This window comes from Peromyscus maniculatus, chromosome 12 (genome assembly GCF_049852395.1).
Source record: "Peromyscus maniculatus bairdii isolate BWxNUB_F1_BW_parent chromosome 12, HU_Pman_BW_mat_3.1, whole genome shotgun sequence".
NCBI lineage: Eukaryota > Metazoa > Chordata > Mammalia > Rodentia > Cricetidae > Peromyscus > Peromyscus maniculatus.
The window spans coordinates 23,814,801-23,832,364 of record NC_134863.1 but is presented as its reverse complement, the minus strand read 5'-3'; positions in this window follow the sequence as shown (position 1 = coordinate 23,832,364).

Here is a 17,564-nt window from a genome sequence, read left to right as displayed (position 1 = left end):
GACTCTTGCCTCCCTGTCCCGTCCATCCCAGTAATGGCCACCACACCACACAGATGCTTAGCAGTCACCTGACATTCTTGAACCCACTACCCTACCTCCCTAGCCTACCCTCGAAGTGGCTGACCTCTGGCCAAAAAGGAAAAAATTTCAGTTCCCATCTCTCCTCTTTTCTGCCTTCTAACCATCCTAGCCCCTCAGCAGGTGACAAACTGTTTGTCACACCAGAGACCCTGGTTAGAGCGTTCCCCCTTTTATTAGCCTGTGTCATGGTTGAGTTATTGCTCCTGGTCTTTCTCTACCTTACACTTGGCAGTCTTGGGGTGAGGGTGAGGTCCCGTCTGTGGGAACTCCGCTCTATTCCTTCCCCTCTCTACCCTCCTCGCTCCTTGGACCCCTCCCCCTCCGGTGACTCCAGCGCCCAGTGCTCCTTTCTTTTGGGAAGAGAGCTCTATTTTCTCACTCTTCTCCAGTCATAGACCAACAATCCTCTAAGATGCTCAGAGACTCTCTTTTGCCCCATCTCGTCACAAACGTCGCCAGCCCAGAGACCAAAAGGCTCGATTAAACCCACGTGTCTTGTGTTCTGCTGTCACTCAGGAGGCAGAGGCGGGTGGATCTCTGTGAGTTCAAGGCCAGCCTGGTCTATAGAGTGAGATCCAGGACCGGCACCAGGCTCCTTCCTCCTCAACAGTCACTGCTGGCCCATCATTGGTGCATTTGACTTCCACATTCGTGGGGACCCTGGAGACTTCCTCCAGCGCACCAGAAAGTGGGCCAAGATCCCGTCCATTCAAGCCTTTGTCTGTTTCCATCCATCCCCGCCTTTCTGTGTGTCCTGCTCGGACCCTCAGGTCCTCTGCAAATATCCTCCCAGGCAGGCTCCCAGATCGGATCCCCCTCCTCCTCTCAAATCTGACCCTGCTCCTGCTTTCCCTTTCTCCCTGAATTGTGAGTCTGCAGTTCCCCTCTGTTGCTACAGCCTCCTCCCTGCCCCTGCCTCCTCTATCCTGTCCATCCATCCTCCACAGGCCTGGCCCTAATACTCAGCCCGCCCACCACTCGGCCAAACCTCCACCTGTCCCTCCCTCCCTTTGACAGCGCATCTCCTGTTCATATTCACCTGCTCTTCCTACCCCACCCCACTCTTCCATCCCACCAGCTCACCAGCCCTGAAGGTCCCACGTACCCCCATTTCCTCCCTGCCCTGACCCTCCATTTCCCTTACTGCTGCATTTCCAGTGGCCCCTCGTTAGTGGCTCTTGCCTGATCCCTGTGGTTCTCCCCCGCACCCGGCCCCACCCCCATCTCTGGGCCCTTGCCCTCACCTGAGCTTCTGCCTTCCATTCCCCTGGTAGGTCTCTGGTTTCTTCAGGACCCCTGTTCACTGGTTGATGGACTCAAATTCCCAGCATTGGATGAAGGACTCCTGACTAGTCTTGGATCTGAGTCTGTTACCCTGGTTTTAAGATGTTAGGATCTCATTGTACTCTCTGAATTTGCCCCATCTCCAAAAGGATGAACTGAGGCTCACAAAGACGTTTGTCTATTATCTGTCCCTTTTTCTGGGGGCCCACTTAGCCAACAAAACACTCCCTCCCCAGTCTTGCCCAAGCAAGGATTCCAACCCTCCAACCCTTTGAACATCTTGTTCATAGTCTCTCTCTCTCTCTCTCTCTCTCTCTCTCTCTCTCTCTCTCTCTCTCTCTCTCTCTCTCTCTCTCTGTGTGTGTGTGTGTGTGTGTTTTGAGACAGGGTTTCTCTGTGTAGCTTTGGAGCCTTTCCTGGAACTTACTCCATAGCCCAGGCTGGCCTCGAACTTACAGAGAGATCTGCCTGCCTCTGCCTCCCGAGTGCTGGGATTAAAGGCATGCGCCACCACCGCTGGGCTTGTTCATAGTCTTAAACTTTTCTATTTGAAGTGTGAGATCAAATTTAAAAATCTATTCTCTCTTGTAATACCGTTTGGCCACAATACCTTTGATAAACAACACCTTTGAAAAACGACGCAGCCTCTGGCCAGAGAGCCGTAGTTTTGACTCTGAAATTCCTAAAGACCTAGAAAAGCTCATACAACAATGTGGGAAGTGGTCCGACCACCATCCCAACAGGCCTTTCTTCTGTCAGCCGTCTGTCCTTCTCCATACTGGAGGACACGTTCTCCTTCCCAGCAGGGGATGCACCCTGGGCACACTCCATCCCTCCCATTGAGTTCTCTCCTGGGCTCCTAGCCTATCAACAGCTTGTAAAACCAAGATTCTGGAAGCTGAGGGATGGTCACAGGAGTCCCAAGTGGCTGGGCGGTGCTGCGGCAGCGCAGGCCTTTAATCCCAGCACTCGGGAGGCAGAGGCAGGCGGATCTCTGTGAGTTCGAGGCCAGCCTGGTCTACGGAGTGAGATCCAGGACAGACACCAAAACTACACAGAGAAGTTCCGTCTCCAAAAACAAAAAAACAAAAAACATACAAACAAAAAAACAAAAACAAAAACAAAAAAAGTCCAAAGTGCCATCTTCTGGCACTTCCTGTTACAATTGGATTTCATTTCTCTTCATCCTATGGTAAGGAATAAGGGTGCACCTTCCTTGGGTTGAGATTGTGAAATTTCTTCTTACAAGCTTCTGGCCACTTTCTCCTGCCGTGTGTGTGTGTGTGTGTGTGTGTGTGTGTGTGTGTGTGTGTGTGTAATGTGTTCTGGGAGCCCACATTGCCATGTAATAAGGTCAATGCATCTCCTCCAACACTATCATGGTTGGTTTTAATGTCACATTGCCACAAATTAGAATCACTGAGTAGGAAACCTTACCTGAAGGAGTGTTCTGATTGCTGATGTGGGAAAACCTGCCCGGATTGTGGGCACATCTTCTGGGAGCAGCCCCGATAAAAAGGGTAATTCCAAAGGCCTGCTTGGCCCTCCCTCAGAATTAGTGTGCCCAGTCGCTGCTGATGCTGCTGGTTCCTTTGCTGATAGCAGACCAGCAACATTTGCTGCCTTCCTCTTGGACTGGGGACCAGCCTCTCTCCAGGAACCTCCCTGGCTTCCAGTGTCAGGTTAGGACTACTGAGGCACCCTGCCTCATGGACTGAGTAACTACAGGTTGTCGCCCCTCAATGAGAGACAGCTATTGTGGGGGCTGTTTCCACTGTTTGGGCATCCAGCCTTGAGGACTCACTACTAGGTTCTCAGCTTCTCAGATGTGATTTTGCTGCTGTTACTGTTTTAAAGCTGACAAAATAAATTCTCTCTCTCTCTCTCTCTCTCTCTCTCTCTCTCTCTCTCTCTCCCCCCCCCCCTCTCTCTCTCTCTCTCACACACACACACACACACACACACACACACTCCGTTGATTCTGTTCCGAATCCCGGCTGATACAATCAGCTTTTGATTTTGAGGCATTATTGTACCCACTGAGTTCTAAAAGGAACTTAGAGAGTCCTTGCAGCCATGGGAGATCTCACAAGACCCTTAAAATCAAGTGTCCCCTGATACACCCCGGAGGAAGAGGACTGGTTTTTGCCTCTTGTCCATCCCTGCTCTTAATGCATGACCCTGCTGAGGATAAGACTCCTGGACAAGTGTCTACAGGTTATGAGAAGGACCAGTACTGAGCCTAACCAGACAGCACTGGACTCCAGAGCGAGTCTCCAAATAAGCTGGTAAACACATTCGTTACTGTTACAGTGTCTTCTGATGTTACAGAAAGGACAGAAAGGAAAGGGGAACCAATTAGAGAGAATAGAGAATGTTAGAAAGATGAAGACTGAACAATTTTTTGGATTTCCATAGAATGAGAGATTATTCTTTTTCTGAGTTAAGATGGCTGGTTATTTTTAAAAATAGGGCTGGGCAGTTGGTGGGGCATGCCTTTGATCCCAGCACTCTGGAGGCAGAGGGAGGTTGGGCTCTGTGAGTTTGAGCCCAGCCTGGACTATAGAGTGAGTTCTGAACAGCCAAAGCTACACAGAAAACCCTGTCTTGAAAAAAGACAAAAACAAACAACAGAAAATGTAAAGTACCACACTGCTGCAATTAACCTTCTGGGTATTCATAAACGGTACTTGGAGACCTATACCTGTGAGGACAGGGGGACGATATTTTGCCCCTTGTCCTCCAAGGTCAGCTAGGTCCCTCAGGGGACTCTGGTGCATCTCTCAGAAGATAGTGCAACTCTATTGAGTCACCTGTCCTCTTGATCAGAGAGGCCTAGAGGTTGGGTTCCAACCACTGTACCTTCTGCCAAGAGGAGACTCCGGGAAGATGCCCTCAGTGTTTCCAGAGGAAGTCAGGAGGAAGCGGCTCATGTCAGAGGAGGAAACCACTGGTAAAGAAAAACTAAAGGAGCCAGGGTCTGGTCCCAAACCCAGGGGACTGCTGAGGACTAAGCCCTCAGCTGGCCTTGACAACTCAAAAATGTTTATTTTGGGGTGTGGTGGCACACACCTTTAATCCCAGCACTTGGAGAGGCAGAGGCAGGGGCAGGTGAATCTCTGAGTTCGGAGCCAGCCTGCTCTACACACTGAGCTTTAGGCCAGCCAAGGCCATAGAGTGAAGGAGAAAGAGATGTAACCATCATTTGGTTTTTAGGTCGGAACTGTAGTGGGTCTGTTCCTCTTACCTGCAATGTTGAAGTCGAATCAAGATTGTGACTCTCCACATCTGGGTAGCACTTTGTTTATCAAGAATAGAATCAATAGTGAGAAATAAATGACATTCCATATGCATTTAAGCATGGTGTCTGGGCTGTATGAGTCCTTGGATTGTTAACAGCATATAAGCTTTGGTTACCTTTCACCGTCGATTGTTGAAGACTAGTCAGGTGGCCAGAAATAAACATTTTCTTTGTTTGTTTTATTTGAAAGAGGGTTTCTCTGTGTAGCCCTGGCTGTCCTGGAACTCAGTCTGTAGACCAGGCTGGCCTTGAACTCAGAGATTCACTGGCCTTGGCCTCCCCAGGATTGGAATCATAGGCATGTGCCACCACTGCCCAATTCCCTTTAGCTAGTTCTAAAACTGGATCAGAAGATAAACAAATGAATCTGGAGAATCTGATAGTAGCAGAAATGAAAACATTCTTCAAGCCTGGTCATGGTGGGGCAGTAATTCCAGCACTAGGGAGGCAGAGGAAGGCAGATCTCTGTGAATTTGAGGCCAGCCTGGTCTACAGAGTTCCAGGACAGCTAAGTCTATACAAAGAAACTCTGTCTCCAGCAAAACAAAACAAAACAAAAAACAAATAAAAAGGAAAGCATTCTTCAAACAACAAGATAGTTTCCAAGTGTGGTGGTATATCTTCTATATTACAGTTCCAGGTCAGCCAGAGCTACATAGAGAAACCCTGACTCAAAAAAACAAACACAATAACAGAAACAAATGAGAGCTTACTAATATAAATAAATGGTTGGCTAAATAAATATATGAAGAATAGACATGTCTTTGGTAAAGAAAGTTCCCAAGCAGGGCCTCTCTGGATGGGAGCCAAAGCCGGGTCACCTTTGAAAAGCTTAAGGGTAGGGTTTTAGTCTGTTTAACTGTGCGGAGATGCAGTTTGAAATTCTCCCTGGCCTGGGCATCGTGGGTGTGTGTTTGCTCATCCCTGGAGTGGCTACTGCATATGCCCACAAATTCACTAATGGAGAAGAGAAGAAAGATTTGCCTGACTGCCATGCGGATGGGCTTTGATGGAATGAGATAGGCAGGTCTGGTGACGATTGTTACTATGTGTCCAGGAGCTTGAAAGCTTGGAGAACATTAAGGAGAGCATTTTCTGGACTAATGGAAAATATACCTCTATTGAGGTCATCTACTTCTGCTAGGAGAATCTGCAGTATATTATATTCTATGCAGCATGTTGTGTAATGCTTGATAAAAATGAGATAATGAGGCTAAATAGTGCTTTACCCCTGTGGTTTTTCTCTCTCCAGCTCCAAATCCAGGCTAATGAGAAAAGTATCAGACAGACATCAACTGAAAGACAGTATAAACCAACAGCTCTCAACCTGTGGGTCCTGACCCCTCTGCCAAACCTCTGTCTCCAAAAAGTATTTACATTAAAATTCATAACAGTAGGAAAACTACAGTTATGAAGTAGCAACAAAAACAATTTTGTGGCTGGGGGTCACCACAGCACGAGGGACTGGATGAAAGGGTCACAGCACTGGGAAGTTGAGAACCCCTGCTATAAACTCACCAGGGACTGTAAAGATGGTTCAACAGTTAAGAGACACACTGGTCTAGTACGGCACCAAGTTTGATTCCGACTGCTCCTATCAGTCCGCTCACAAGCGTTCCGGGGAACCTGATGTCTCTGGTCTCTCAGGCACTTGCATACCGCTAGTGCGTGCGTGCACGCACAAGTGTGCACACGTGTGGATGTACATGTAAATGCCAGTGCCCTTAAACGCCAGAAGTGTCAGATCCTCTGGAGCAGGAATTACAAATGGTTGGTTGTAAGCTGCCTGATGTAGGTGTTAGGAACCTAACTCAGGTCCCCTGGAAGAGCAGTAAATGTTCCTACCCGCTGAGACATCTCTCCAGCCCAATAGATGAACTTTTAAAAATTAAAAGTCTCGGGGTGATGGTGGCACACGCTTTTATTCCCAGCACTCAGGAGGCAGAGGCTAGCCTGGTCTACAGTGTGAATTCCAGGACAGCCAGGGCTACACAGAGAAACCCTATCTCAAAAACAAAAAAACAAAACAAAACAAAAAAAAAACAATAAATAAATAAATATTTAAAAACAAACAAAAGAAGGCTTGTCACAGAGGCACATGCCTGTAATACCAGCACACAGGAGGTAGAGGCAAGAGGACCAGGAGTTCAAGGCCAGCCTGGATGATATATGATCCTATCTCAAAAAACAACAAGATAAACCAAAATTAGAATGAGGTAGAACTCTGCATTGATAACATATCACATTCAAAGTATGTTCAGTTAAAAACAAGCAAACAGACGAACAAAAATCCAACTGGGTCAGCGAGGTGGCTCAGTGGAAAAGCGCTTGCCACAAATGTCTGGGGAGCTGAGCTCCATCCCCAGAACCATGAGAAGGTGGAAGGAAAGAACAGACTCCTCAGAGTTGCCCTCTGACCCCCATACACATCTTTTTGTTGTTGTTTGTTTGTTTTTCTAGACAGGGTTTCTCTGTGTAGCTTTGCGCCTCTCCTGGAATCCATACACATCTTTATTCAATAAAAATGAATAGTAGTCGGTCGGTGGTGGCACACGCCTTTAGTCCCAGCTTCTTTCGAGAGGCAGAGCCAGGTGGATCTCTGTGAGTTCAAGGCCAGCCTGAGCTACAGAGTGACTTCCAGGAAAGGTACAAAGCTACACAGAGAAACCCTGTCTCAAAAACCAAAACAACAAAAAATGAATAGGAATCTTTGTGGTGCATGAATTATGACACAATTTTCCAAAGCAAGCTGTGATACAGAGTATTTAATACTATTACGTTTCTATTATGGGGACGATAACAATTTCATGTTCACATATTCTTTGTTTTTGAGAAAGGGTTTATCTGTGTAACAGCTCTGACTGTCCTGGAACTCACTTTCTTGTAGCCCAGGATGGCTTGGAACTCAGAGAGATCCGCCTGCCTCTGCTTCCCGAATACTGGGGTTAAAGGCGTGTGCCACCACTGCCCGGCGAAAAAACTATTTAAAAAAATTATGTGTCCTTTCAGGAATAAGTTTAAGAATATAGCTGGGCGGTGGTGAGTTCCAGGAAAGGTGCAAAGCTACACAGAAAAACCTTGTCTTGGGAAAAAAAAAAAAAAAGAATATGCAGCTGGGCCGGGTGGAGGTGGCAATACATGCCTTCTATCCCAGCACTCGGGAGGCAGAGGCAGGCAGATCTCTGTGAGTTCAAGGCCAACCTGGTCTACAGAGGGAGTTCTTCCAGAACAGCCAAGGCTACACGGAGAAACCTTGTCTGGGAAAAAAACAAAACAAAAAACCCCACATAGATTCTGTCTTTGGCCTCCCCAGGGACCCTAGGCCTAAAATACCTTCATTAGAAGCAGAGCCAAGTGGATCTCTGTGAGTTCGAGGCCAGCCTGGACTACAGAGTGAGATTCAGGACAGGCATCAAAACTACAAGGAAAAACCCTGTCTCAAAAAAAAAAAAAAAAAAAAAAAAAAAGAGTTTTTGTGTGTGTTGCTAGAGGTCAAACCCAGGGGTCTAGGCATGCTAGGCAAGCTCTTTCCCAACCAAGTTAGAGCCCAGCCCTATATACTTTTAAAAATATCATTTTGGTTTTTTTGAGGCAGAGCCTCTCAATGTATTCCTGGCTTTCTTGGAGTTTACTATGTGGACCCTCCTGCTTCTTCCTCCCAAGTGTTGGGATTAAAGATGTGTGCCTGGCTAAAATACCTTTTTTTTTCTTTCTTTCTTTCTTTTTTTTAATTACAATAGGAAATCTGGTGCTATGTGACTGCAAGGGATTTTATAAACTTCTGACTAAACTTATGCACTAGTGTCTCTAAAATAAAAGGAAGTTTTCCTATTGACCAAAAAAGGAATTTCCATAACCGGCTCTCCAGATTCCAGTGTAAGAAACTTTGCAGCTCAGTGGAGCTGGAGGGCGACCATCGCAGGCTCCTGGAAGGCAGGCCCTGAGGTTTACCCACGTCTGTCTGTGTATAGCAAGCCTGTGGTCAAAACTACAAGGAAAAACCCTGTTCTTAGACACCCCTCTGTGTTTGCTCTGGAGTAGGGGCACACTGTGAGGTCCTGAGAAACTTCTGTAGACCGCGTAAAGTCTGGGATGACGAGCAAATAACAAAATAAGACGAGAACAAGAGGCCAAGGTTCAGCTTAGCACGGTGTGAGAAACTTCCCTGTCTCAGCTCTAAGGAAGTAAGTGTGGGAATCCCCAACAGCCCACAGAACCCGTGTGAACGGCTCTCATGTGAGAAGACAATGAATACAGAAGCTATGAAACACACCGTGTCTCAACAGAGCATCATGATTCAGGACATTAGCGACCCATTGTTCCCCCCCCTCCCCCGCGCCCCCAGACAGGGTTTCTCTGTGTAGTTTTGGTGTCTGTCCTGGATCTTGCTCTGTAGCCCAGGCTGGCCTCGAACTCACAGAGATCCACCTGCCTCTGCCTCCCGAGTGCTGGGACTAAAGGCGTGTGCCACCACCGCCTGGCTTCTTTTTTTGAAACAGGGTCTTTCTGTGTAGCCCAGGCTGACCTGGAACTACCCAGGTAGCCCAGGCTGGCCTCCAACTCACCATTCTCTTGTCCCCCTCCTCTCAACTTCTTATTCAGGCCTTTACTCCTAGATAGACCCACAGTTGATAGGAAATGAAATCTTGTAACTTGAAATTGGAAGAAGAAAGCTGGATGGGAACAGAGGCAGAAGCAGGAGGATCTCTGTGAGTTCTAGGCCAGCCTGTTCTACATATCAAAGTACAGGACAGTCAAGACTATAGAGAGAAACCCCATGTAGATAGATAAATAGTTGGATGGATGGATGGATGGGTGGGTGGATGGATGGATGGATCGATGGATGATGGATGAGTGGATGGATGGATGGATGATGGATGAGTGGATGGATGGATGGATGATGGATGGATGGATGGATGATGGATGAGTGGATGGATGGATGGATGATGGATGGATGATGGATGGATGGATGGATGATGGATGGATAATGGATGGATGGATGATGGATGGATGAATGGATGGGTGGATGGATGGATGGATGGATAGATAGATACACAGACAGATTGAAAAAAGAAAAAAGCAAGAAACAAGTTTTGTTCTTGTTTGTATAATACTTGTGCATTAGCTAGCACAGACACTATAACTAATACAGCAGGGAAGTGATGCTCCACCCCATGTCACTGCAAAGCAGCAGTATCGTGGTTTAAGGACATAAATGTGAAGGGCTGGACAGAGAAGAACATGTTTCTGAGTCTAGTGGTGTAGGTTTGTAATCCCAACTACTTTGGAGCCGGAGTCGGGAGGATCACAAGTTCAAGGCCAGCTTGGGGAACTCCGTGAGACCCTATCTCAAATTAAAAGATTAAAAGAGGGGTGTGTGTGTGTGTTGGGGGAGGGTGGCGATCCAGTACACGAAGTGCTTGCTTTGCAAACACGAGGACCTGAATTTGATCCTCAGAACCCATGATTTAAAAAACAAACAAACAAACAAAAAAAAACAACTACTTTCTCCTCTGCCACGGCAGCCTCCGGGAAGAGAAGCAGGAGAGGAGCCTGGCCCGTGACCCACATCCAACAGCTCCGTGCCAGGAAAGGAAGTTTGTCAGCACTGAGCCCTCTACCCCCTACCTGAGCCGAATCACGTTGCATGTGGAACAATTTCTCTGTCCCTGTAACCTTGACCAGAGGCTGGCCCTGGAGAGAGCCCTACAGTATTTCATGGAGCCCAGAACAGTGTGCCTGCTGATCCAAAGAAAGTTTCTGGCCGGTGCAGCTGGCAGAGACACTGCTACTGTTGCCCAGTGCATCCTGCAGGTGCCCCAACAGGCGCATGCCTGATCCCCGGGCTGGGGTCGAATGCCTTTGGCATTGATTTCACCCGGAGTCCTGCATTGAGACAGCATTTTTTTCCATAGGCTATCGGGCTTTGCCTTGTCTGAAGCTGTGGGTCTCTTTGTTTGATGGTTTTCTTAATCTCCTTTGCCATATGACAGAAATTGCAGCTGGAAATGTTGCCGTTTCCTGGTAACCACAGATGTAGTTCTGTGTACCCAGTTGTGGCCCCAAACTGCAGAGTTAGTGTCATGGAAACGTACATTATTTCCCAAATCATTTCGTTACATAAGGAAACACCAGTTTTTGCTGTGCTTTATCCTTGTCTGACTTTGGACCCTTACAAAGAAGATGGCGCATTCAGCAAAGGCTGTCCAGGGCAGAGGGAGGTGTGGCAGTTACCTCGTGAGTGGCCTTTAATCCCAGTCAGTGCTCCAGAGGCAGAGGCAGGTGAATCTCTGTGAGTTCAAGACCAGCCTGGCCTACATGGGCGCTCCAGACCAACCAGGACTACAAAGGTAAGATCCCATCTCAAAACAAACAAACCAACAACTCATTAGACCCCCAACACTTTTCCATACCGAAACCAGAAACTTAACTCCAAACAGGACTGGATCGTGACATTTCCCCAAATTACAGGTGTGTTCTTTTTTTTTTTTTTAAGATTTATTTGTTTATTTTGTATACAGAAGAGGGTACCAGATCTCATTACAGATGGTTGTGAGCCACCATGTGGGTGCTGGGAATTGAACTCAGGACCTCTGGAAGAGCAGTCAATGCTCTTAACCTCGGAGCCATCTCTCCAGCCCCCTACAGGTGTGTTCTTAAACTGTCTTTTCTTTTGTAACCTCACTATCAAGTAAAATTAAAAAATAGAAAGTAGGGGATTAGCACCCCCACCCCCCACCCCACCCCAAGAAAAAGAATATTGATGAGGAGGCTAAAATCAATCCAAAATATTCAGGTCCAGATCAGGTGAGGAAGCCCAGGACTCTGGGTGGAGGATCCCACCCAGAGAAGGAATGACTCAGATTCCCTGCCTAGTGGAAATATAGAACCAAGAGGCTTCTGTTCAAGAATCAGTCAGCCTTGCCACACCACAAATAAGCCTGTTCTTAACTGATCCAGTGTCTGAACTGACCCAGTATCTTCAGTTTTTAATTCCAAAAGTATAATCTCCATCACCATCATCATCTTGCTATTATTGTTGTTGTTTTATGTCAATGCGTGTTTTGCCTATTGTATATGTACCATGTGTGTGCAGTGCCCACAAAGGCCAGAAGAGGGTGTCAGATGCCCTGGAACTGAAGTTACCGATGGTTGTTAGCGGCCATGTGGCTGCTAGAGCATCCGGCGTTCTTAACCTCTGGGCCGTCTCTCCAGCCTCTCCACGTCCCTTAACGCTAGGGCTTTGGGGAGATTTGTTTGCTTGAGTCATGAGATTTTAGGGGAAGGAAGTTTGGTCCCTCTCCAAAACACTAAACAGGGTGGATTATTTACATTGCCCAGGCAACTTTCACCCAAAGAACACAGGCTGTGCAGCCCTGGTGCCCCACAGGACATGGCTAGGAACATGGTACCCAGGGCTGAGAACATACTGTCCCATGCTCACAGACAGAGAACTGGGCAGCAAATCCTAGAGTGGCGGCCCCTCTGGAGCTGCTGAATGATGATGGATGGTTGGACATGGGGCTGCAGCTGAGACCACCGGAAGCCCAGAGCTCAAGCTCGTGCAAATAACCTTTCCCTTGCACCCTCACGTTGGCTCTCTGCCTAAAACAGGCACCTGGTCAGAGAAAGGACTGGACACACTCAAGGGAGACAGTACCAGAATGGGATCCCTTAGGCTGACATCTCACCAGAAGCCAGCCTGGCCGTCAAATCAGGAACACCCACATTCCCCAAATCCACGTGGCCAATGGCTGCAGGCTTCCATGAGAGGAAGTCAATTCAAGGAAGCCCGGGCTGCTACCTTTCTTCCTGTCTGCCATTGCTAACCTTCTCTTTCATGTACGGCCTTCAAGCCACACAAGCAAAGCTTTCTGTGCCGAGGGAAAAATTCACTGTGTCAGGAAAACACATTGCAACATCTTTTCATGATTACTTTGTCTCTTTACTCTGGGTTTTTATTTATCTTTCCGCCATGTGATTTAAGTAGGACACGAAGAATAATCCACAGAGACCTGGGCTTGAGGTTCAAATAACTAGGATTAAAACAAACCCTAAGTCATGCCCCAAATATCTAGTGGTCAACAGGTGATAGACACATTTATATGCTGCCGTTGGTTGGGGAAGTACAGGCCAAACCTGGAACTCGGACCCAAGTATTTGTAAGACCTAGTGATACACATGCCTGTAGTTCTAGCTACTTGGGAGCTGAGGCAGGAGGATTTCTCGAGTCGAGAAATCTTAGATCAGCCTTGAAAACTAGAGAGATCTCAAAAAAGAAAAAGGAGAAGGAAGGGAGAGAGGAGAAAAACAACTCTGTGACATTATTCCTGATGTTTTCCCTGGTGAGCTCTTGCCTGAAGGGTGAATTTGTGATCCCCACAGAACACCAATGAAAACTACATCTTTGTGTGGTGGTGCATACCTTTAAACCCAGCACTCTGGAGGCAGAGGCAGGATGATTTCTCTGAGTTTGATGCCAGCCTGGTCTACATAGTATACTCCGGGACAGCTAGTACTACCTAGAGAGACCTTGTCTCTAAATAAAACAAAACTACTTCTCCTTTTAATTCTTCCCTTACCCTCTTTGGGAAGTGTTCAATTGTGTGTATGATATAATATCCGTATATTTCAATATATTACAAAAATATGGAGCCACATTCAATTTTTTTTGAGAAGAAACTAGAGCCAGGCAATGGTGGCACATCTTTTTAACCCCAGCACTCAGGAGGCAGAGGGAGGTAGATATCTGAGCTTGAGGCTAGCCTGGTCTACACAGAGAAGCCTTGTCTCAAAACAAACAAACAAACAAACAAAATAAATGAATGAGTAAATAAATAAAAATAAACCAGGACCTAGAGAGATGGTTTAGTGGTTAAAAGCACTGTCTGATCTTCCAGAGGACCCAGGTTTAATTCCCAGCACCCACATGGTGACTCATAATTGTAACTCCATTTCATGGGGCTCTGACACCCGATTCTCGCCACCAAGGGCACAAGACATACATGTAGTGCACAGACATGTATGCAGGCAAAAACCATGTAAATACACATAAAAATATAATAAAAATACTGTTTCTTGAAAAACCAGTGAGATTAACTTTAATGCAGTAGATTATTTTATCCAATATGTCCAAAATATTACCACTCCAACAGACAATTAACACAACATCAATGTGGTATTTTCATTACTATTTATTTATTGGTGCCTTTCCTGGAACTCACTTGGTAGCCCAGGCTGGCCTCAAACTTGGAATCCCAGGGCTGGGATTAAAAGCGTGTGCCGCCACCACCTCTTGGCTGTTGCTCATTTTTTGTATGAAGCCCTTACAATGTGCTGCGTTTTTTCTACTCTGAGAACAACTCAAATCTTTGCTGACACTTTTCGAGGTTCTTCTGGTTTAGTAGAAGTTTAGAACGCCAAGTCTGAATTTCCCAGCTTGACCTTCCAGACCTTTCTTTCTAACTGACCCAGGCATGCTTATCCTAAGCAGAGAGGCCATGAGAGCTTCTCTCCCTTTCCATCTGGTTCCATGAGAGCTCAGAGATGTCAAGGGACTTGTTTAAGTCACAGGAATATTAGCGGCAACTCGGAGACCTTCCCGAACTTCTTCTCCTAGAGCATATGGGGCCCATTGACGCTGGTAAGTCCTGTCACTTAGAAAAACATGTCAGCGGGGAGAATTATCAGGAACAAACGGATGGTCCCTCCCCTGGTTCACTGAGGGATTAGCCAATCCCAGCTTCTCGGTCCTGGGTGCTGAGGGTTACTTACCCACAGCCAGCCCCATGACCGGCTCTGGTGGGGGAGCTGAACTTCCGGGGAACCTGCTGGCTGTAAACCACAGGGATTTGGAAAGGATCACATGGAGTGCGAAGCTGAGCCCCCTCCCCCAAGATGTACCAGTTCTGTGCCTTTGGTCACCCTAGGACAAGGCTGGGGTCTCCTGTGTGCCTATACGTGTCAGACCAAACAATCGACAGAGAAGTGGAATGACAGACAGTCCTGTGGAGAGCACTCCTTGGGAAGACAGGCCACAGGAGGACAGAGGGGTCTGGCTGGCTGCAACCCTGGTGGCCTGTTCCAGAGTCCCCGAGACTTTCCATTGGCCAGAATCCCCGCCAGGGATCTTGCTAGAGTAAAGATTCTGCTTTAGTAGGTTTGGGCAGGGCCTCGATTCGCTTCCTAGCCATCTCCCATGTGACAGCTACTCCTGGCCTAGGGACCATATTTATGAGCAAGAGTGTATCTACCCAAAGGAGCCTACCAGTCAGGCTGGGGAGGGATGGGTTGTTTCTCCCCGAGATGGCTGGGATGACAGTGATAGCTGCCACTATTCTGTGCCTGGGACACTCACTCGTGTGTGTGTGTGTGTGTGTGTGTGTGTGTGTGTGTGTGTGTGTGTGTGCGTGCGTGTGTGCTGGAGATGAAAGCCAGGGCCTGCCCATACTAGGAAAGCATTTAATCATCACAAGAGCCCCGGGAGCAGGTGACTACTGTCATTCTGTTTACAAATGAGAAATCCAGAGCCCAGAAGGCTCTGGAGACTCTCCCAAGCACGTAAGTGATGAAGCTGGGATTTGAATCCAGGCCATCCTGGGAGACTGAGGCTGGAGTGTGTCATCTTGGCTCAGTGGTAACACATCTATAAAATTCTTACTGTGAAAATCCTTTCAAACTGCGGTGAGCGCCCCTCACCTCTGTGGCCCATAAAATATCCCTTACTTCCAACAACTTCAAAGCTGGCCTGTATTTATTTATTCTCAATTAAGGTTTAGTCTCTCGGGGATTCTGGAAAGAGGGTCACAAGGCATTAAGTATTTGAGGAATTTTATCTCTAACTTCCTCACTCTGGGGGACAGGCCCTAGTGATGAGCTTCAAACGCTTGGCTCATTTTTTCTCTGGAGGTTGTGTTATCCAGGTAGGCCCAGGCGGTTTTTGTTTTGTTTTGTTCTGTTTGATGGTGGGTATCTGTGGTTCTGGAAGGAGCTGTGGGTGAGGGGGTGGGGGTGAGGGTGGGGGCTGTTTGTTGAGCAAGTCTTGCCACTGATTCAGATTTCCTTTTTTTGTTCATCCTGGTCATCCCACGTTCCCCACCCCCCTAAACACAGAGACACAAACAGATACACAGATACAGACACACACATAGACACAGACACACAGAGACACACACACACACACAGAGACACACTCACAGACACACACACAGACACACATGCATGCACACAGACACACATACATGCACACATACACAGACACACACACACACAGACACACACACATGCACACACACACACACACACATGCACACACACGTCCTCAACACTCACCTTTCCTCTGTGGCCCAATCATCTGGGGTTTTTTTTGCTTATTTTTCATTTTTCGGTTGTGTGCCTATATATTTGTATATGTGTACAAGTTCTATGTATATGAGCGCACATACACAAACATGTGTGTGCATGTGTGTGGAGGTCAGAGAACAACCTGGGGTGTCTCACTCCTCAGATTGTCATGGGGCAAAGACCCCAAGGACCACTAGACAAAACCAGAGGGTTTGGGGGGTCTTTCTTAAGATTGGCAGTTAGCTGGGGCATTTAGACCTCAAGTCCCTGAGACAAGGCTGGGTAATTTTCTAAGGGACTTTCTCACGGTGGGGTGTGTGTGATGGGATGGAGGGTCAGGAGGGGGTCAGCTCTGAGTCAGACCTTGGATGGCTGCTGTGGGGACAAGATAGAGGAACCTGGGTGGCCCTGCCACATTCCCCACTGGTCTTAGGAAAATTCGTCAAATCGTGGACTCACAGTGCTCTAAAAGGGTGTAGCTAGCCCTAAGGATCATTGTCTTGACCGAATTAACCCTTTGTTTTATGTAATTGGGCACAGAGTTTAAGATGCAAGGTCCTACATTAATCCAATAAGAATGAGAATTAGAGGCCCAGCCAGTGCTGATAGAGTAGTTAGTCGGGGATGGGGGGAGGGGGTGTAGCGGTGTGTGAACAGAGACTGGTACCAGTGATCTGCTTTACATCTTTGTTTTTTTCCTCTTTGAGAGTCTTTTCCTTTTTTTTTTTTTTTTTTTGGTTCTTCGAGACAGGTTTTCTCTGTGTAGCTTTGGAGCCTTTCCTGGAACTTGCTTTGGAGACCAGGCTGGCCTCGAACTCACAGAGCTGCTCCTGGCGTGTGCCACCACCGCCCGGTGAGAAACTTTTCCTAACCATGGCAAGATTTTCTTTATTATTCCTCATCTATTAGCATAGAAATATCAGGTTGCCAGGCAGTGGTGGTGCACGCCTTTAATCCCAGCACTCAGGAGGCAGAGCCAGGAGCAGCTCTGTGAATTCGAGGCCAGCCTGGTCTACAGAGTGAGATGAGATCCAGGAGAGGCACCAAAACTACAAACCCTGTCTCGAAAAAAATAAAACAAGTGCTGGAATTAAAGGCATGCACCACTACCGTCTAGTTCTGCAGGGATCCTTTAAAGGCAAACAAAAACCATATCCTGGTTGGCAAATGCAAGAGGAAGTAGAGCAAGTAAGCAGTTTAAACAAAAATCATCAGTCAGCTGGGCATCTCGACCTCAGGTCCCTGGGACAAGGCTGGGTAGGTTTTTTTGTTTGTTGTTTTTTTGGTTTTTTCGAGACAGGGTTTCTCTGTGTAGCTTTGCGCCTTTCCTGGATCTCGCTTTGCAGACCAAGCTGGCCTCGAACTCACAGAGATGCACCTGCCTCTGCCTCCCGAGTGCTGGGATTAAAGGCGTGCGCCACCCCGCCCGGCAGGTTGGGTAGTTTTTAAAGGGCTTTTCCATAAGAGAGAAGTGTAAGGTTGTGTGTGTCATCTTTGAGTCAGACTGCTGCAACAAGGGACAAGATGAAGAACCTTGGCCCTTTCCATAGGAGAG